Source organism: Chiloscyllium punctatum, chromosome 3 (genome assembly GCF_047496795.1).
Source record: "Chiloscyllium punctatum isolate Juve2018m chromosome 3, sChiPun1.3, whole genome shotgun sequence".
Taxonomy (NCBI): Eukaryota; Metazoa; Chordata; class Chondrichthyes; order Orectolobiformes; family Hemiscylliidae; genus Chiloscyllium; species Chiloscyllium punctatum.
Window position 1 is genome coordinate 34,631,785 of NC_092741.1, and position 22,495 is coordinate 34,654,279.

Sequence of the window (22,495 nt, forward strand, 5' to 3'; positions counted from 1 at the left end):
ACTGTGACGCTTAGCTTTTTATTTCTTTTATTTTTCTAAGTTATTTCTAAGACTTTGCACCTAGATACCTTACACCTAAGATGACCCGAAGGACTGCAATACAGACATTTTTATTTCTTTATTTCTGTAATTTACTCCGAAGAAACTATACCTAGGTACCTTTCTACCCGATGGCACTGTAAATGGTGATTTTCTAAACTTTTCACTACATTCAAGTGAGTACATGTGACAATAAATCTAATTAATTCTAATTCCGATTCTAAAAGCAAGAAACCAATGCAATACTGGGGTGCACCACTTTAAACTTTCTTCCACTGTGAAAAATACTATCCCACAACCAATTTTGTACCCATGTTGCTACTGTCCCTTTTATTCCACAATTTATAACTTTGATCGAATCTGCTGTATGGCACTGTATCTAATGCCTTTAGGATATCCATGCAAACCGTATCAACAGTCTTCCTCTCTTTCCCCATTACCTCTTCAAAATCTCCAGCAAGTTAAGTAGATGCAATTTTCCCTTTTTGCCTCTTCCTAATCAATCCACATTTTTCCAGCTTCTCATTAATTATATCCTGAATAATTTGAGTATTCTTGTGGCGAAATGGCCATGTCCCTAACCATGGACCAAGAGACCCAGGTTCAAGGCTCACCAACTCCAGAGCTGTGCAAATAACATCTCTGAACAGGTTGATTAGATAAATAGGTTAAAGCTGAGAAAACATGAGGAGTTGTATCTCATATAAGAACTGAAAAGGTTCTCTTGTGGTGTAGTGGTAGTGTCTTTACCACTGGACCAAGGAGACACAGATTCATGTCCCACCTCTTCCAAATATATAAATGATATCCCTGATCACATTGATTAGAGGGGAAAAATTCTGAATAATTTCTTCTTGTTGCTTCCCCATCACCAAAGTTAATCTGTCTAGTTTCTAATTGTTGGGACAATACTCACAACCTTTTCTGAGCAAGGGTGTAATGTTTGATGCTCTCCAATCATTTGACACTGTTAGGGCTGCCCATATTTGAAAGATAATGGCTGACAAGGGGGTAAACCAAATTAAAAACCTGCTCCAGCATTTAAACACAAATGGTGGGGAAGGGGAGAGGGGGATGGGGAAGGGGAGAGGGGGGATGGGGATGGGGATGGGGATGGGGGTGGGGGTGGGGAAGGGGGGAGAGAGAGGGGGTGGGGTCGGGAGAAAAGGGGGGAGGGGGAGAGAGGGGGGTGGGGTGGGGAGAAAAGGGGGGAGGGGGCGTGTGGAGGGGGAGAGGGGGAGAGGGGGAGAGGGGGCGTGGGGAGGATGGTGAGGGGGGGACAGGGAGTGGGGAGGGTTGGAGTGGGGAGGGGGGAGGGTTGGAGTGGGGAGGGGGGAGAGTTGGGGTGGGGAGGAGTGAGGGTTGGGGTGGGGAGGGGGGAGGGTTGGGGTGGGGAGGGGGGAGGGTTGGGGTGGGGAGGGGGAGTGGGGAGGGTTGGGGAGAGGGGGAGAGGGGGGTGGGGCGAAGGGGAGAGGGGGGTGGGGAGAGGGAGAGAGGGGGGAGAGGGAGAGGGGAGAGAGGGGGGTGGGGAGAGGGGGGAGGGGAGAGGGGGGACATGGGGGGAGGGGGGGAGAGGGGGTGGGGAGAGGGGGGAAGGGGGGTGGGGGAGGGGGGAGAGAGGGGGGTGGGAGATGGAGAGGGAGAGGAGGGGGTGGGGAGGGAGGAGAGGGGGGGTGGGGGAGGGGGGAGAGAGGGGGTGGGGGAGAGAAGGGGGTGGGGAAGGGGAAGAAGGGTTGGGGAGGGGGGAGAGAGGGGGTATGGGAGGGGAGAGAAGGGGGTGGGGGAAGAGAGGTGGGAGAGGGGTGGTGGCAAGGTGTGAGGGGGGGCAGAGAGGGGAGGGGGGTGAGAGAGGGGATGGGGGGGAGAGAGGGGGGTGGGGGAGGGGGAGAAGGGGGGTGGGGGTGGGGGTGGGGGTGGGGGGAGGAGGGAGAGAGGGGGTGGGGGTGGGGGGAGAGAGGGGGGCTGGGGGAGGAGGGAGAGGGGGTGGGGAGAGGGGGGAGAGGGGGTTGGGAAGAGGGGGGAGGGAAGAGGTGGGGGATTGGAGAGGAGGGAGAGAGGGGGGTGGGGGAGGGGGGAGGAGGGAGAGAGGGGGTGGGGGAGGAGGGAGAGAGGGAGTGGGGGAGAGAGGGGGTGGGGGAGAGAAGGGGGTGGGGAAGGGGAAGAAGGGGGGTTGGGGAGGGGGGAGAGAGGGGGTATGGGAGGGGAGAGAAGGGGGTGGGGGGAGAGAGGTGGGAGAGGGGTGGTGGCAAGGTGTGAGGGGGGGAAGAGAGGGGAGGGGAGGGGAGGGGGGTGAGAGGGGGTGGGGGGAGAGAGGGGGTGGGGGAGGTGTGGGGGTGTGGGAGAGAGGGGGGTGGTGGAGGGGAAGAAGGGGGGTGGGGGAAAGGGGAGGAGGGAGAGAGGGGGTGGGGGAGGAGGGAGAGAGGGGGTGGGGGAGGGGGGAGAGAGGGGGGTGCGGGAGAGGGGAGAGAGGGGATGGGAGAGGGTGGAGAGAAGGGGGTGGGGAAGGGGAAGAAGTGGGGTGGGGGAGGGGAGAGAAGGGGGGTGGGGGGGAGAGAGGGGGTTGGGAGAGGAGGGAGAGAGGGGGTAGGGGGTGGGGGGGTGGTGGGGAGGTGTGAGGGAGGGGGTAGAGGTGGAGAGAGGGGGTGGGGGAGGGGGAGAGAGAGGAGGGTGGGGGAGGGGAAGAGAGAGGGGGGTGGGGGAGGGGGGAGAAGGGGGTGGGGTAGGGTGGTGAAGGGAGTTTGGGGAGGGGGGAGAGAGGGGGGTGGGGGAGGGGAGAGAAGGGGGGTGGAGGTGGGGCTGTTGGGAGAGAGGTGGGAGGGGGTGGTGGCAAGGTGTGAGAGAGGGGAGAGGGGAGGGGGGAGAGAGAGGGTGGGGGGAGAGGGGGGTGGGGGAGGGGGAGAGAGAGGGGGGTGTGGGAGGGGGGAGAAGGGGGGTGGGGGAGGGCAGTGAAGGGGGTTTGGGGAGGGGGGAGAGGGGGTGGGGAGGGGTGAGAGAGCGGGAGGGGGATGAGGGGTGGGGAGTGGGGAGAGCGGGGGTGGGGGTGGGGGAGGGGGAGGGGTTGAGGAACGGGGAGAGAGGAGGGAGGGGGGAGTGGGGGTGGGGAGGTGTGAGAGAGGGGGAGAGGGGTGGGGAGGGGTGGGGAGGTGTGAGAGTGGAGAGAGGGGGAGAGAGGGGGTGGGGGAGAGGGGGGAGGGGGAGAGTGGGTGGGGGAGGGGGGAGAGGGGGAGTGGGGATGGGTGAGAGAGGCGAGAGGGGAGAGGGGGGAGTGGGGGGGAGGGGCGGTGGGGAGAGTGGAGGGGTGGGGTGGGGTGGGGAGGGATGGGGGAGTGGGGGGGCAAGTGGGGGGAGTGGGTGGGTTGGGGGAGAGTGGGGGGAATTGGGGGTGTGGAGGGGAGAGTGGGGGGAATGGGGGGAGAGTGGGGAGAGTGGGGGGTGGGGGGAGAGTGGGGTGGGGGTGAGGGGGGAAGAGTGGGGGGAGAGTGGGGGGAGTGGGGGGAGTGGGGGGGAGGTTGGGGTGGAGTGGGAGGGAGTGGGGGCGTGGGGGGCGAGAGTGGGGGGGTAGAGTTGGGGTGGGGTAGGGGGAGAGTGGGGGGTGGAGGGGAGGTGTGAGAGAGGGGGATGGGGGGAGAGAGGGGAGTAGGGGAGGGGGAGAGAGGGGGGTGGAGGGAGAGTGGGTTTTGGGGGGTGTGGGGGGAGTGGCGGGTGTGGGGGACGTGGGGGTGGGGGTGGGAGGGTGTGGGGTGGGAGGGGTTTTTGGGGGGTGGGGGGTGGTGTGGGGTGTGGGGTGGGGGGTGTGAGGTGTGGGGGTGTGTGGGGTGGGGGGTGTGGTGTGGGGGGTGTGGGGGGCTGTGATGTGTGGAGGGAGTGGTGGGGTGGGGGAGTGGGGTTAGGGGAGTGGAGGGTGTGGGTGTGGGGGGTTGGGGGGAGTGGGGATAGGAGGGAGTGGGGGGTGTGGGGGGTTTGACGGTGTGGGAGGTATGGGGTGGGGGGTGTAGGGGTCGGGGGGAGTAGGGAAGGATGGGGGGAGTAGGGGTATGGGGAGTGGGGGGTGGGGGGATGGGTGGTGGGAGGGTGGGGGAGTGGGGGTTGGGGGAGGTGGGGGGTGTGGGGGTGGAGAGGGTGGGGGGAATGTGGGGTGGAGAGGGTGGGCGGAAGGTGGGGGGGAGTGGGGTGTTGTGGGGGGGTATGGGGGGTAGGGGGTTGTGGCGGTGGTGGGGGTGTGGGGGGGTGGGGGCTGGGCTGTTGACGTGTGGAGGGAGTTCGGGTGTTTGGGGGTGGGTGCGTGGGGGTTGGGGTTGGGGGATGTGGGGTTGTGTGTGGGGGGAGTGGGGGGTGTGGGGTGTGGGGGGAGTGGGGGTTGGGGTTTTCGGGATGTGTGGGGGGTGGGGGGAGTGGGGTGGGTGGAATGGGGTGGGGGGAAATGGGGTTGTGGAGTGGTGGGGTGAGTGGGGTGGGGGGTAGTGGGGGTGAGGGGAGGGGGTTGGGGGGTTAAGGGAGAGGAATGGGGGGTGGTGGGGCTGGGGGGAGGAGATGGTGGGGGTGTGGGCAGTGGGGTGGGGGGTGGTGGGGAGAGCGGGGGGAGTGGGGGGTGGGGAGAGCGGGGGGAGTAGGGGGTGGGGAGAGCGGGGGAAGTGGAGAGTCGGGTTGGGGGGGGGGGGGGGTCTTTGGCCCTCTCCCTGAATGCTCCAGTGACTGCTTGAATAAGAACAAAGACTTCCACGTTCCTGAATTTTGCCTGCTCCTGAGTCTTTGTCCCCGGTAATGGGCATTTACTCCTACAAACACCAATCCTCCAAATCCAAGGAGAATTGAAAGATTTTCAGTACTATGAAGGTGACTTGTTCCCTTAATTTAAATATAGTGGTTTTAAAAGCAAGTCAGATCCTGGGAACTCTGTATTAATCAATTCCCCTCTGGATCCTCCTAAACCTGCGCCCCATCTCCAAACCATAAGGCAGCAGTCTAATTGTTTACTCTCTGTTGGTCCAGATGGAAGCAACTCCAACACTCAAAAAGCCTGATATCATTCAGAACAAAGTAGCTCACTTGACCAACAACCCATCCGTAACATAAGCATCCACTACCTCCAAAATCAGTGTATAATGACAACATTGTACATTATCTATAATATACACTGCAGTAACCTGCCCCATGGTCCCTTCAAAACAACCGTCCAAATTTATAACCTCTACCAACTAGAAGAACGAGGGCAACAGATACGTAGGAATGTCACATTTATAAGTTTCCCTCAGAACTACACATCATTTTGAATTGAAACTCTATCACCATTCCACATTGACATTGGGAATCATGGAACACCCTGCCTAATGGTATCATGTTTGACACTGACACTATATGGAGTACAGCCGAAGAACAAATTATAATAAAAATAAACAACTCTAAGCCCTTAATCTGACTACTACCTGAGGCTGACAATACTGGTTGCAAACTTGGTGTTGCGTTTGGCCCCAAGATATGCTTCTAACCATATAGGTTCATTCACCATCCCTGCACACACTTCATCCAAAGTCCTGTTAATCGATAAGTTAAATAAAAACTGCTAATGCTGAAGAAACTCAGCAGGTGTAACAGCATCTTTGAAGAACAGAAACAGGGTTAACATTTCAAAAATGATTCGGATGTGAGCGTAAGAAGTGTAGTTAGTAAGTTTGCAGATGACACCAAAATTGGAGGCGTAGTGGACAGCGAAGAAGGTTACCTCAGATTACAACGAGATCTTGACTAAATGGGCCAATGGTCTGAGAAATGACAGATGGAGTTTAATTTAGATAAATGTGAGGTGCTGCATTTTGGGAAAGCAAATCTTAGCAGGACTTATACACATAATGGTAAGGTCCTAGGGAGTGTTGCTGAACAAAGAGACCTTGGAGTGCAGGTTCAAGGGAAAGTGGTGTCATAGGTAGATAGGATAATGAAGAAGGCATTTGGTATGCTTTCCTTTACTGGTCAGAGTATTGACTACAGGAGTTGGGAGGTAAAAACAATGACTGCAGATGCTGGAAACCAGATTCTGGATTAGTGGTGCTGGAAGAGCACAGCAGTTCAGGCAGCATCCAAGTAGCTTCGAAATCGACGTTTCGGGCAAAAGCCCTTCATCAGGAAGAAAGGCAGTGAGCCTGAAGCGTGGAGAGATAAGCTAGAGGAGGGTGGGGGTGGGGAGAAAGTAGCATAGAGTACAATGGGTGAGTGGGGGAGGGGATGAAGGTGATAGGTCAAGGAGGAGAGGGTGGAGTGGATAGGTGGAAAAGGAGATAGGCAGGTAGGACAAGTTTGGACAAGTCATGGGGACAGTTACTGAGCTGGAAGTTTAGAACTAGGGTGAGGTGGGGGAAGGGGGAAATGAGGAAACTGTTGAAGTCCACATTGATGCCCTGGGGTTGAAGTGTTCCGAGGCGGAAGATGAGGCGTTCTTCCTCCAGGCGTCGGGTGGTGAGAGAGCGGCTGTGAAGGAGGCCCAGGACCTCCATGTCCTCGGCAGAGTGGGAGGGGGAGTTGAAATGTTGAGCCACGGGGCGGTGTGGTTGATTGGTACGGGTGTCCCGGAGATGTTCCCTAAAGCGCTCTGCTAGGAGGCGCCCAGTCTCCCCAATGTAGAGGAGACCGCATCGGGAGCAACGGATAAAATAAATTATATTAGTGGATGTGCAAGTAAAACTTTGGTGGATGTGGAAGGCTCCTTTAGGGCCTTGGATAGAGGTGAGGGAGGAGGTGTAGGCGCAGGTTTTACAGTTCCTGCGGTGGCAGGGGAAAGTGCCAGGATGGGAGGGTGGGTTGTTTGGGGGCGTGGACCTGACCAGGTAGTCGCGGAGGGAACGGTCTTTGCGGAAGGCGGAAAGGGGTGGGGAGGGAAATATATCCCTGGTAGTGGGGTCTGTTTGGAGGTGGCGGAAATGTCGGCAGATGATTTGGTTTATGCAAAGGTTGGTAGGGTGGAAGGTGAGCACCAGGGGCGTTCTGTCCTTGTTACGGTTGGAGGGGTGGGGTCTGAGGGCGGAGGTGCGGGATGTAGACGAGATGCATTGGAGGGCATCTTTAACCACGTGGGAAGGGAAATTGCGGTCTCTAAAGAAGGAGGCCATCTGGTGTGTTCTGTGGTGGAACTGGTCCTCCTGGGAGCAGATCCGGCGGAGGCGGAGGAATTGGGAATACGGGATGGCATTTTTTGCAAGAGGTAGGGTGGGAAGAGGTGTAATCCAGGTAGCTGTGGGAGTCGGTGGGTTTGTAAAAAATGTCAGTGTCAAGTCGGTCGTCATTAATGGAGATGGAGAGGTCCAGGAAGGGGAGGGAGGTGTCAGAGATGGTCCAGGTAAATTTAAGGTCAGGGTGGAATGTGTTGGTGAAGTTGATGAATTGCTCAACCTCCTCACGGGAGCACGAGGTGGCACCAATGCAGTCATCAATGTAGCGGAGGAAGAGGTGGGGAGTGGTGCCGGTGTAATTATGGAAGATCAACTGCTCTACGTAGCCAACAAAGAGACAGGCATAGCTGGGGCCCATACGTGTGCCCATGGCTACCCCTTTGGTCTGGAGGAAGTGGGAGGATTCAAAGGAGAAATTGTTAAGGATGAGGACCAGTTCGGCCAAACGAATGAGAGTGTTGGTGGAAGGGTACTGTTGGGGACGTCTGGAGAGGAAAAAATGTTGTGGCTGTACAGAACATTCATTAGGCCAGTGTTGGAATACTGCCTGCAGTTCTGGTCTCCTTCCTATTGGGACGATGTTGTGAAACTTGAAAGGGTTCAAAAAAGATTTACAAGGATGTTGCCAGGGTTAGAGGATTTGAGTTATCGGGAGAGGTTGAATAGGCTGGGGCTGTTTTCCCTGGTGCATCGGAGGCTGAGGGGTGACCTCATAGAGGTTTATAAAATCATGAGGGGCATGGATAGGGTAAATAGACAGAGTCTATTCCCTGGGGTGTGGGAGTCCAGAACTAGAGGGCATAGGTTTAGGGAAAGGGGAAAGATATAAAAGAGACCTAAGGGACAACTTTTTCAAACAGAGGGTGGTACATGTATGGAATGAGCTGCCAGAGGAAGTGGTGGAGGCTAATATAATTGCAACATTTAAAAAGTATCTGGATGGGTACATGAATAAGTAGGGTTTGGAGGGATATGGGCCGGGTACTGGCAGGTGGGACTAGATTGGGTTGGGATATCTGGTCGGCATGGACAAGTTGGACCGAAGGGTCTGTTTCTGTGTTGTACATCTCTATGACCAGTATGTCTCAGCTTTGAAAGCAATTACTTAATTTTAAATTCCCTTCCTTGCTTCTGAATGTTTCCATGACCTCACCCCCTTTCAATCCCTATGGCCTTCCCTAATCCGTAAATGGCTGATATATCTGTCCTCCTCCAATTCTGGTATCTTGCAAATCCTTGACTTTAATTTCCAACTTTGACAACTGAAAACCTAAGATCTAAAATTCATTCTCTTACCATTTCCAACTCTCCAACCCACCTTCCTCCTTTAAGACAGACAATAAAGCATAACTTTTTTACCCAGCTATGTATTATCTGTCATGTTATATCCTTATATCCTCAGAGTCAAATTTTATTTGATAATATTTCTGTGATGTGCCAAGGGATATTTCACTGCACTAATGGAGGTGAATGCAACTGGTAAATCTATTTCATCTGGATAGGGGAGTGAGTCTGCTTAAAGATGGTGAAGGATGGGTAAATTGGAATTAAATTAGGTAATTTGATGTGGCAAAACTTGAATAATCTGGAGGGCAGAGAGCAGATAAAAAAGGATATGTAGAAGTGATGTGTATAGATGATGGAAACATTGGTAAATATCAGAAGCAATGAGTTGGTAGACATAGAGAAGAAAGATTTTGATGACAAAAGTATCTTTTCGTTGTGATTGATAATAAATGGGTTTGAAGTTCAGCTCAGAATTGAACCAAATGTGGAGAATAATGTAGAGCTTCATTCAATCTGAATCAGGGAGAGGAATGGAGAGTGCCAAGTTAAAGACCACAGTTTTCATCTTCTCAATGCTTAATTTCAGGAAGCTTCGGTATTTCCATGACTACTACTAGACCAGAAGTCTGATAACATGAACCATCACTGGATTGAGGGAAATCGTAGCAAGGTGAGTTAGGTGACCTCTGTGTATTTATGGATGTTAATGCCATGCCTGCAGACAATGCCTCTGAGGGGAACATGTAAATGAGGAGAGGTGTGGGTGTTGCAGAAGAGAAATGGCAGGATATACTTGGGAGCATGAAAGATACAAGTGAAAGACCTATCCTCGTGGCTGCATTGGGACTTTTAGGAATTTCAGCTTTGAAAGCCACTTCCAGAGATTGATCACGAAGAAGATGCAGTTGGAGAGAATGATGTGACTGGACATATTGAAAGTTGCAGATAGGTTTAGGACATGGCAGTATATTGGTAATGTCATTCACCTCAAAACCCCAAGGTCCAGACTAATGCTCTGAGAACACAAATTCAAATCCCACTGTGGTGGCTGGTGGAATTTAGATGAATAATTCTGGATGTGAAAACAGCTGTCATCAATGAAGTCATCATTGATTCTTATAAAAATCTATCTGGTTCCTTAGTGCCGTTTGGAGAAGGATATTTACAAGCCTTAATCTGATCTGGTCCACGTGAGACTTCAGATCCACAATAATTTGGTTAACTCTTTGACTGCCCCATCATGCAATTCAAGGGCAATTAGGGGTGGGTAACAAATGATGGTAATGTTGAGATCCCATGGAAGAACACAATCAAAGGGAACTCGATGGTCCCAAGCATAAAGAATGTCATTGGTTTTGGTAGGCCACAAACTGGACTGATGGAAGAAGAAATGAGAAAACTGAATGAAAAATCTAAACTTGTTCCTTCTGTTGTGTTTACTAATCCCTATAGACCCCTCAATAACTCAGCTGCTGATCACCTCCTGTATCAATTTGCTGATTTTTGTTTTCTCTCTAGGCTGTAAAATTATGGTTCTTGAATAAGATTTGATTTTATGATCAAGATACGCATCTCGGCGCAGGGTGAATGAGTGCTTCAATGTTGGAGCTTTCATTTTTTGGAGGAAACAATGAGTGGAGACCTGGAACCCATTCCAGATGGACTTGACACGAGTCAAGAAAGTAGGGGTGCTCCCCCAGTCTCCTGTCAACATTTCTCACTCAATCAAGAACACTATTAAGGCGACAAGTAGTTATAAGTTATTGCATTATTTCACTGTTGTTGTGGGAAGCTGTCACATTTGCTTATATAAAAATGCTCTAGAAAGGAACTATTGTGCAAAATGCTTCAAAACATTTTAATGACCTGACAAAGTATTCTGAGTTTTAGTACAGGAATGGTATAAATTGCTGCAAATGCAGTCAAGAGAACAACTTCCTTAACAATATCCATAAGTACCACAAAATAATACAGTTCTCACATGTGTCAGTTATAAAACAGAAGGAAAAATAAAGTCAAATTGCAGTGATTTATGAATGTTCGGCAGGAAGGAACATTGCTTTAAGCAATAGCATATCTAAGCAATCTGTTCCTCAGAAGCAGGAAATGGTCCTTAATATGCAATTACCTGGATTACTTCATAAACTTGTCCAGTCTGCGTGCTGTGAAGGGCAAAGCAAACTAGTATATGTGGAAACAAAGTCCCAGCCTCAACCCAAGTGGCTAACACATTATTAAGTGATCAGCTTTGTAGCTCCTAGTTCATTACAAGAAAAGGAGATACTCAGGTTTCAGCATATTAATTTTCTGTACCACCAGCTTATTATGTCTCTATTCACTGTGTTGTTGTGAAATGTAAACACTATCAGGGTGATTTACATAGTGGCTTCAAACGAGGGGAGGTAAATTTGTTTCTTGCAAAGATTTCTAAAATGGTTTCTGAAAGACTTTAGCCATATTACTCAGGAGATTTTATAAACTTCTTACTCTTCCTATGTGACTAACCATAGCAGGAGCAAGTCAATCAGTTGGAATTTATAAATCAGTTTAATCCCTCTAATAAAAGTAAAGTACAGCAGATGCTGGGAATCTGAAATAAAAACAGAGAAGGCTGGAGAAACTAACAGGTCTGGCAGCAAATGGGAAACAGAGTCCAGTACAACCCTTCTGGGTTTTGAAATCAAGTTCAATCCCTGGTCTGTGTTGAGCTGGCTAATCTTAGGCAAGGTGGTGGGCGATGTGGAAAGATTTGTTTCAACATAGAATGACATAGCACAAACAGATTTCATTCAGCCCCTGCCAAGCCTTTACTAAATTAGTGAAGGTTTCAGCTCCAAAGAACTATCTAGTGCATTCTGCTTAAACTTGCATGAAATCTGAATTTCCTTCAAGTCATTGCTAAGTGATTATGAAAAAAGTAGAAATCCTGCTCAGAGGTGAAAGTAATATTATTGTCTGTCACTTTAAGACTCAGGTCCGAAAAGTCAAGCACAGTGACAATGGGAATGAAATTTTAAAGGAGTAATGGTTTCTTGGGGGCCTTTCTCAGGAAGCAGAGGAGCTGGAGACCTGAAGGGTCATTGCTGGGGTCTTTTGACATTCAAGCAGCTAGTGCCATCTTTAAATCCCAGCTTTAAAACCAAATTTAAAGAATCAGAGCAAATGAACTTGAGTGTCTCTCTGATATGATGCTTAAAAAGTGAGCCCTTATCTGCCTACAAAGGCAGATGCAAAAAATCCGGTGACACTATTTGAAGAAGAGGAGGATATTATCGATGGTCCTAGCCAACTTTTATCCTTCAGTCAACATTTCAAATATCTGCCACTATTACATTGTTATGAGAATTTGCTGAGTTTTCTACATTACATTGAGTAATGACACTCAGTGTTTCCCTCTAAGCTATGTAGGTACACAGCCACCCAGTGGGGTTCTCATATGGGGATCAGCATGCTGACACATTCACTTCCAGTTCAAAAAGCTCTTACCGTACACCTCAGAAGTCCACACAACTGGAGAAATTAGAGGGAACTTGGATGACATGTACCTTATTGGCCATTAAGTGCTTTGAGATATCAGATGGTCATGAGAAGCAACGTATAAATGCAATCCTTCCTCCATTTATCTTCATTTTTCTAGAACACTCAACACTGCTGAATTTCACATAACGCTTTACTGGGCCTCCATTTATTCTGCTCAGAGGATAGAAGAACATCTGATGAGGGCAAGAGCTTGTCAATCTGCACTTTCATTGCTAAACACATTTTTTGCCTATAAGAATTACAGTGATGCAATGGGATTAATCATGCATCAACGCAGTGAAGAGAAAAGAAGGTTAGGGAGAATGGACACAGAATTTCATAGGGCGTTGGATGGAGAGCTTCCAACAGTCACAAATGATATCCTGTGTGACTTTCACAGTGAGACTATCCCTCCTCATTCTTCATGTCTGCAACTTTTGACATGTGCAACCACACTATCTGCCTTGGTCACTTCTTCACTGTCAGTCAGTAAGCTGTGACTGTTCTCACCTTGGTCCATTCTGATCTATCCAATCAGAGCCCATGTATCTCTTGCCACAGGGTTTCTTTCCCTCTTCCCACTCCCAGACCAGCACCTCGGAATACTTCCCAAGATCTATTCTCGCCCTCTTTTTTTAAATTCTTAGTTACATGGTGCCACTCAGCAACTTCATCCAAAAGCAAATCATTCATTTTCAAAGATATGCTGATGACTCCCAGCTCTACCTCAGCATCACTTCTCTCAATTCCCACGTAGCTGCAAAACTATTCGACTGTTCAAGTGGTATCCAATGTTACATGAGCAAAATATTCTTCATTTACACATTGGGAGAACTGAAGTTATTGTTTCCAGTTCCTGCTCCCAACCCCATTCCCTAACCCTCAACAAGCTCCTACCGTCTACAGGCTCCAGATTCTCCAAAACTCATCTATCTGTGTGCTAACTCTCACCTGGATCTTTTCATCCATCAGCTTTGCACTTAGAGTCATAGAGATGTACAGCATGGAAACAGATCCTTCTGTCCAACCTGTCTATGCCGATCAGATATCCCAACCCAATCTAGTCCCACCTGCCAGCACCCGGCCCATACCCCTCCAAACCCTTCCTATTCAGATACCCATCCAAATGCCTTCGTAGATATTTTCCAAACAAACCTGTTGAGAGATGTTATAACACACTTTTGGAGCAGGTAGGATTTTGAATCCAGGAGTCCTGGTGCAGAAATGGGGCCATCACCATGGGACCACCCTTAGCTTTGTATCTGTATACTTGCATTGGCTTCCTGTCAAGCAAAGTCTTGACTTTCATATTCTCACTTTTCATTCCTCCAAACCCTTCCAGGGTATTATGCCTCTAATTCTGCGAGATTTCCTCCAACCCCACAATCCTCTGAGTTTTCACACTCTCGGCTTATTTCTCGTCTCTTGTGCATCTATAATTCGAACCATTTTACTGAAATTGCAAGTGCATAAACTCTGGAACATTCTCCCCATGTCGGTCCATGGAATTTTGACCGAATACCTTATGTGGGTCAGTGTCATTTCACAACTGCTCCTATGGACTAATGTAACTTTTAGGTGTCGTGTCGAGGAAGCAGATCGGGAGACTCAGCTGATTTCTACTTGACCTTCATGTAACTGAAATGATCATGTTAAGCTGAACGAGGGAGTCAGAAAGGGACGAAATGTTGTTGAATAGGCTGGCGCTGACGGCTAAGGGAAGTCAAAATGGAGTGAGACATAGCCAAAGCTCACCGTGTACCAGGTGAATTACTCACTGCTCTAAACTTCCTGTTTTCCAGCTGTTTACCATGTCTGGGACAAATTATGTGGTATTATACAGTTACATAACAGGAATCTGAACCCGTGGGAGATCCATGACAGAACAGGGATCTGAAACTGTAGGAGTCTGTGAACAAAAAGTCTGCAGTATTTGACTGATGACGGACTCTGTTAACTGCCTGTAGCTGTGGGTGAGGATTTGCCTATTAACATTCGCTCAATAAGTGAAGTGCTTTCAGATGTCGTGCGGCCGTGTTATAAATCACAGTTTGATTTATTACGTCTCTCGGTAATTTATTTCTCCCTCTCAACATCGCTGTTTTCAGCATCAAAAACGGGACGGCGCTAGTCAAGAGTATTTTGTGTCACTGGTTAGCACCAAGTACCGCTCCCTCAATGTCTAAAACATTGAGCTTTTTCACCCTGCCTTGCAGGGGGGTGTCTGTAATGCTCTGGGCTGAGGGATTATCCGGTATGTAGTACTCACGAAGGGGGACCCTAGCTGTCAAAACAAAACAAAGAAAAAGCTATAACTGGAAGAGCTTCAGGAAGACTAATGTCCTCAAAAGAATGCCTGCCTTTATGGAATTTGGTGGGAAATTTCTTCACCAGTTTGCATATCAATACTTTAAAGGAATTTTTGTCCCTTGCAAGGAGAGTTGTCTGGTAACGTCCACGCAGTCTCCAAGTGTTGTATGTGGTTGCTCGGGTGAATTGAACAGAGTCAGTGAGATTCAATGAGGCTCCTGAAAATCACGTGATCGGTCCCTCCTAATGGTAACTAACTCCAGCACCTTCCCCAATAATGTCCTCCCCCGAAACAAGGGGAGCTGAAATACCAACCACGGGAACTTGTCAACGTTTCTGAAATGATCTGGGCTCACATTAAACGAACATCTGGGGATAATGTGTTCTTCCTCCCTGGGTACCAACCCGCCCAATTAAAGCACTGCGGCTCATCTTCCACAAGCTGCTGTGACTACCAGCGACACACCAAGATAAAATGAGCTCGACCCAATGGGGTTCTCAACACTTTTACAGCTTTTCACTTTCATAGCAGCGGCATTTAATTCAAGCCTCCTCTCAGTTTAAAGAGCCTCCCCGCGTCGAAAACTCCTTTATTTGACCCAGCATGAGTGTGTGGGTGCAGTATGGATGATGTAAATTGCATAAAGACGTTGGGTACAATGACTCTCCTTGATTCGTTTCTTTTTTAAAGATTGAATTGTTCCTGTCTGATGATCACAGCAAGGATGTGCTCTTCAGTACCTCAAACCCGCTTCATCATTCACTTTATTTCAACCCCATTTCCTTACATTAGCTTCATTTCTCCTTATAAGTGCATTTGCCAAATATAACTTTGAAGTCAGCAAATCTTTAAATTTAAAAAGAAACATTGGAAATACTCAAAAGATCTGACAGCATATATGGAGAAAGAATGTTAATGTTTCAGATCAATGGTCTTTATCAGGACGGGATAAAAGGTAAAAACCTAATGGAGCTACATAGTCCAAATTAGGTTAAAGAACAGAGGGGAATGTCTGTGATAGATCGATAGGCAGAAAAAAGTCTTGATCTTTCTACCATCAAAGGATTAATACAATATATTTGCGCCAATCTGCTAGGTCACTTACCCACCTATTCAAGCATTGTAGATGCTGCCTTTTTTATCTCCCAGTTGCCTTATTGTTACAACTCCCTTGGAAACTGTGCTGACACTTGAGCCCTAAGTTGTCATAAAATCCCCGTCGAAGTACTGACCACCCTTAATCAGCTACAATGGGCTGGCCATGTTGTCTGCATGAACAACACGAGATTCCCCAAGCAGGTGCTTTACTCCCAGTTTCAAAATGGCAGGTCATCCCCAGGTGGAGGGAGGAAGCCCTTCAACGATATCCTAAGGCCTCACTGGCAAAGTGGGGCATTCCCATAGACACCTGGGAATCACTGGCCCAAGAGCCATCCAAAGTGGAGGAGGAGCACCCTAGAAGGCAGCGAGCACCTCGAGACCTGCCATCAGGGAAAAGCAAAAGCCAGGCAAAAATAGCAGAAGTAGCACACTGCCACACTGGTGCCCCACCCTTTCCCGTATCAGAGCCTGTGGTGGCTTCATTGGTCTGTACAGCTATCTGCAGGCTCACCCTGAGAGCACAAGTAGTCATCTGTGAGGGACCACCAATGAATGAATGTCACAAAATTTAAAGATTTAATCAAAATACACATAGACCCTAATGTACCTATCTGATGGACTCAGGTTAATAGGAAACACTGACCAGTTTTCTATACTCAATGTGAACTATTATTTATTACAAATAAGTATATTCTAACCACAAGTTAACAGCAATAAATGATCAACTATCCATTAGTTAAAAATCCAAATGCTCTTTTAAAACCCTACTCACATATACAGATAGACAAAAATTGTTATGGTTGGAGGATAGAACTACTGGGGAATTACAGTTCATAGCACATATTTCTGTTATCTAACCAACAACTTCTGTTCTCCGAAATTCTTCCTTCCTGATTCACAGTTCGTTTCCAAAGACATTACACATTACTTGTTCGGTTTCATAGTCACTTTTTCAGTAAACTGCTCACAGCTATGATGGGAGAGAAGAATCAATTGTCTCCAAGGTTGAGTTTCTTTGCTACAGAGAGATTACAGACATATACCATACTTCTTCCAGTCTGGAAAACTTTCTGACCCACCAATGCTCACATACACAAGCTGTTAAGCTGCACAGGAACCAGTCAGAAAGTCGGTGACCTTTGCCTTTCACAACTGGGTACAATTGCACAACCAACCAGCTATACATTACTGGCTGCATCTCACTTTGTACACACTTCCCCTACTACTAATAAAGCATTAAAGTAAATATAACTCACCATCAGTCAGCTGTGAGGCTACATTGAAGAAGTTGGGACTGTTTTTCTCTAAAGGAGACCCAATTAACATTTTCAAAATCACGAGTGGCTGAAAAGTGCAGAAAGAGAGGTTTATTCTGTTTGTAAAAGAAACAAGAATAAAGGGACATAAATTTAAATTGAGGAGAAATGATGCCAAGATGATGTGAAATAAAACTCTTTTAGTTGTTAGGGTATGGAATGCACTACCTGGAAATGTGATGGAGGTAAGTTCAAATGAGCCATTCAAGAGGACATTGGCTGTTTTCTTTTGGACAATAATGGTGTGCAGGTATAGAGAAGGAGCAGGAAAAGGCCATACCTTCAAATATCGTAATGCAGCAGGCAAGAACATTATGCACTCAGGAACCCACACAAGCTCATGGACCAGGCCAAACTGAATCTCTGGGCTCTCCACTTGCTGTCACAGTGCTCACACATTCTGAGTTAACCTTGTTTGCAGCATTCCTGTCTTGTGCTGCCTTGCTTTGAATGTTTGCACATTTCCCTCAGCCAGAGACTTCAAACTAATATTACTTTGTGTTGCTCTGCCATTCAGCACAGGTACAAGGCCAGGAAGCTTGTCATAATCATCGTGAGGAATCAGTCTGTTCGAGGGGGATAACCTTCACTCAGGGATCCTGGCACAGTAAGTTTGGGCAGCTTCTGATACCAATCCAGGACCTGCTCCAAGTGATTAGAATCAGGATTCTCTCCTCAGAACTGACATAGAGATGAATGACAGGGAGTACACCACTCATTTTGACTCTGTCTTATTGTGGGCTGTTTTGTTCCTGGAATGAGTGAGAGACAGGTACTACAGAAGGTGCCAGTTGGTAGCATGGTTACTATTTCTGTTGGTGCTTTTCCAAGCAATTGAGTCGACAGCACCAAGGGCATGCAGGAGACAGTAAATGGTGCCATAGGTTGTGATAGATGAGAACAAACGTGGAAGGTGCACACTTAGTTAGAGTGGTAGAGCATGAACCTTTTGAAGATGGTATAGTGGCAGAGATAGTATGAAGTATCAGAGTGAAGATGGTGGCACTTACACTGGCACAGTGAAAAGGATTTGGAGATGCTGGTGTTGGTCTGGGGTGTACATAGTTACAAATCACACAACACCAGGTTATAGTCCAACAGGCTTAATTGGAAGCACTAGCTTTCAGAGCACCGCTCCTTCATCAGGTGGTTGTGGAGGACACAGTTGTAAGACACAGAATTTATAGCAAAAGTTTACAGTGTGATGTAACTGAAATTATACATTGAAAAATACTTTGATTGTTTGTTAAGTCTCTCATCTGTTAGAATGACCATGATCGTTTCACTTCTTTCATATGTAAATCACAAAACTTTTCAAAAAAAGTAATGTAAGACCCTGTTAACTCACTTTTTAGATTAGAATCAGTCTAAACATCATGGCACAGACAGGGAACACAGGGGGGCTAACACCTTCAATATCTCAACATCTTATCTGCGCTGACACCAATTGTTACAGTTATCCTGAGAATGTAACTTTTAAAAAAAGTTTTGATTATTAGAAGTGGCATTGAGTACAAGGATAAGCAAGTTATGCTGCAGCTTTATAGAACGATAGTTAGGCCACACTTGGAATATTGCATACACTTCTGGTCACCACACTACCTGAAGGGTGTGGATGCTTTGGAGAGGGTACAGAAAAGGTTTACAGGATGTTGCCTGGTATGGGGGAATTTTACCAATGAAGAAAGGTTTGCCAGGCTCGGTTTGTTTTCACTGGAATGCAGGAGGTTGAGGGGTGAGGGGATAGAAGTTTATAAGATTGTGAATGGCGTGGATGCAGTGGAAAGTATGAGGCTTTTTTCCGAGGGTGGAGGGGGCAATTACTAGGGGACACAGGTTCAAGGTGCAAGGAGGGAAGGTTAAAAAAGATGTGCGAGGCAGGTTTTTCATACAAAGGGTGGTGAGTGCCTGGAACACATTGCCAGAGGTGGTGGTGGAAGCAGACACAATAGCAGCATTCAAGAAGCACCTGGATGAACACATGAATACGAAGGAAATAAAGGGGTATGGATCCTGTAAGTGAAGACAGTTTTAGTATGGAAGGGCAAAATGTGGCAGCGCAGCCTTGGAGGGCTGAAGGGCCTGTTCCTGTGCCGTACTGTTCTTTGTTCTTTGAGAGAGTGGAATTGAAGGAAATCAGTCTCAATAGGAAAAAGCTGCTGGGGAAATCAATGGAGTGAAAGGCTAACAAATCATCAGAATTTGCAGTGCTTGGGTCAGGGTGAGGGAATCATGTGCTGACAACTCAAAACGGGGCAGGATTGTGAATTGCGAGGAGGAGGGAAGAAGACTACAGGGCGATTGAGACTGAGAAGTGTTAACAAATAGAAAGATCTGGGGATGCAGGTACATAGTTCCTTGAAACTGGTGTCACAGGTAGACTGGGTGGTGAAGAAGGCATTTGGCATGCTTGCCTTCATTAATCAGGATGTGGAGGTGCTGGTGTTGGACTGGGGTGGACAAAGTTAAAAATCACACAATACCAGGTTGTAGTCCAACAGGTTTATTTGGGAGTACAAGCTTTTGGAGTGCTGCTCCTTTGTCAGGTAGCTACTGGGGTAGGATCCTGCCCCACTGGCTAGCTGATGAAGAAGCAGCACTCCAAAAGCTTGTATTTCCAAATAAAATTGTTGGACTATAACCTGGTGTTGTGCAATTTTTAACTTCATTAGTCAGAGCGCTGAGTGCAGGAATTGGGATGTCATGTTACGGCTATACAAGATAATGGTAAGGCCACGTTTAGAGTACTGCATACAATTCTGGTCTCCCTGCTATAGGAAAGATGTTATTAAAGTGAAAAGGGTGCAACAAGATGTACAAGCATGTTACCGAAACTGGAAGGCTCCACTTATAAGGAGAGGTTGGATAGACTGGGACTTTTCCCCCTGGAGCAGAGGAGGCTGAGGGGTGACCTTATAGAAGTTTATAAAGTCATGAGGGACATGGATAACAAAGGTCCTTTTCCCAGAATAGGGGAGTCTAAAACTAGAGGACAAAGGTTTAATGTGAGAGGGGAAAGATTTAAAAGGGATATGAGGTGTAACATTTCCACAGAGTCGGTGGTCCACGTATGGAACAAACTGCCAAAGGAAGTGGTAGAAGTGAGTACATTTTCAACATTTAAAAGGCATTTGGACAGGAACATGAATAGGAAAGGTTTTGAGGGATATGGATCAAGTGTAGACTAATGAGATTGGTTTAGTTTGGGAAACCTGGTCAGCATGAACAAGTTGGGTTAAAGGGCCTGTTTCCGTGCTCCATGAAAGACTCTATTGGCAGCTTTTACAGTGCAGCACAGCAAGGAGATGGAGCACAGGAACCAGAGAAATCAAACCATGTCCTCTGCCAAGTTACAGCGAGATTTACTTATGATCTCTGTTCAAGAAAGTGGCTCTCCATCATTTTCTCAAAGGCAGTTAGAAGTGAGGGGAAGGGCAACAAATGATGGTCTAGTCCTTGATGCTCACATTCCATGAAAGAACTTTTTAAAAAGGAATGACAAGAAGCATACAGTGGGTCTATGCATGTCAGCGTCCATGCCCATTCAGTATTCTTCTGTTGCTGTTCCTTCTAGATCTTCATCTGAATGTGTTCAGCTAGGTTTGACCAGCCATCTCACCCTTTTCCACTTTTACCCAGCCAGGATGACTCACCAGGTGCTGACTTCAGCTTCATATGAGCCTTCATCATGTGCACGGTGCCAGTATCTGAACTACGGTCAGATCAAGTGGTGAAACCTCATTAATGGTGCTGAGCTTTTGCTTTCTCTGTCTTCTTCCTCCTGGGGCTCTCATAACTGGGAAGATGACAGCCCTTGGAAGTCTGAAAATAGGAATTCAGAAAGAGAAGGTTGGTGACAGGGAATTGGCTAGAAGAGGAAGGCTGGGATTCATGACACTACACCTCAGGAAAACAATGAGGAGGAAGTCGAAATAAAACATAAAGCTATCATCCTGCACACTGGGAATTACACACACACACACAAAATCCATGCCCCTCATGATTTTATCAACCTCCTTAAGGTCACCCCTCAGACTTCAATGCTCCAGGCCAATAGCCTTGGCCTATTCAGTCTCTCTAGCTCCAGCACTATAACCCTGGCAACATCCTTGTGGATCTTTTCTAAACTGTTTCAAATTTAACAAAGCCTTTCCTGTAGCTGGGAGACCAGAGTTGAACACAGTATTCCAAAAGTGGCCTCACCAATGTTCTGTATAGCCACAACATGGCATCCTACCTCCTATACTCAATGCACTGACCAATAAAGGCGAGTGTACCAAACGCCTTCTTCACTACATTGTCTGCTTGCAACTCCACTTTCAAGGAACTATGAACCTGTACCCCTAGGTTTCTTTGTTGGATAACACTCCCCAGGACCCTACCATTAATTGCATTAGTCCTGCCCTGTTTTGCCTTAGCAAAGTGCAACGTTTATCTAAATTAAACTCCGTCTGCCTTTCCTTGGCCTATCAGCCCATCTGATCAAGGTCTCATTGTCTCTGAGATGACCTTCTTCACTATTCAATTTTAGTGTCATGTGCAAAGTTACAAACCATTCCTCCTACATTCACATCCAAATCATTTCTATAAATGACAAAAAGCAGTGGACCAACCACCAAGCATTGGGAAACATGGCTGGTCGCAGACCTCCAGTCTGAAAAACAACCCTCCTCTGTCTCCTACCTTCAAGCCAATTTTGTATCCAAATGGCTAGCTATTCCTGGATTCCATGTGATCTAACCTTGCTTACCAGTTTATCATGCAGAACATTGTCAAATGTCTTGTTGAAGCCATAAAGACAACATCCACCACTCTGCCTTCAACAATCTTCTTTGCTGCAAGAGAGAGAGAGAGAGCGAGGATTGAGTTCCACTGATAGAAATAGAAATGTCTCCAAATACTCAGCTGGAAAGTATATCAAGGATTGTGTGGCACTGTACTTGGATATAGTGCCTGCCATTGCTGAGTAGCTGGACTTGTATGGCGGCAGGGAGAAATTGGTTTGATGTTTGCAAAAGACTGACGTGGATGTGGTAATTTGTGTGAAAGTTAGGTATGACTCTTGAGTGCCATGAAGTGCTGTTGGGTTATTCTATTGCACTGAGTAGAGTGAGATGTGTTGTTTGTAAAATAGGTGTGAAATATGTTGTGAGGATGCATTCACTCACCTTGATTGTTAGGTGTCATTATATTTTCCTGCTGCCTCATCTACGATGCCAGATTTCATGCATTCAGATCCTGGGTGACGTGTTCCCAGTTGCTCTTCAGGTCTTATCTAAGGGCTTCTTTCCAACTCCCTTCTGGAGTCAATGTTGGTGACCAAAGCCTGTGATGCAGTAATACTAAAGCAGGAATTGAGCTCCCTACTCTGTTGACACAATTTCCAGGCAAGTGTTTCTCTGTGCATATCCTTGCTTTCACAGTCAAATAGCTTTTAAGATGATCAGGCTGTCTGGATTACAAGATTGATAAGCAATGCTACCAAGGCCTCTTGCTGTTCACAGAGACTACAAACAGCTTGAAAGACTGAGAATCAGGACCTGAACTGCTCGGCAGATGATGTTACTCAGAAATTGCATGGAACCTATGTCAATCTGCACAAGTGTGATATGTCCCAAGTTGCAATCCCTGCACCAAAATCAGCTTCAAACTACAAAACAGCTTGAATCATTGAGGCACGTTGTTTGATCTTCAGTGTTCACATTGTTCCAAATCAGAAGTGTCTTTTGGGTTTCAATGTCAAAGCTTGAAGATGATCTGAA

The 22,495-nt window shown here is 47.6% G+C and overlaps 1 long non-coding RNA gene across 1 annotated transcript; it reads right to left on the reverse strand.

Annotated features, from left to right (window-relative positions):
• Window positions 1-16,611: 16,611 nt before the first annotated feature.
• Window positions 16,612-21,570, reverse strand: LOC140457491 (uncharacterized). Its single transcript, XR_011953357.1, has 3 exons — window positions 21,484-21,570; window positions 20,387-20,555; window positions 16,612-16,761 (listed from the first exon to the last, which is right to left on the reverse strand). It is a non-coding gene; the product is annotated as an uncharacterized lncRNA (long non-coding RNA).
• Between the last annotated feature and the right edge of the window lie 925 nt (window positions 21,571-22,495).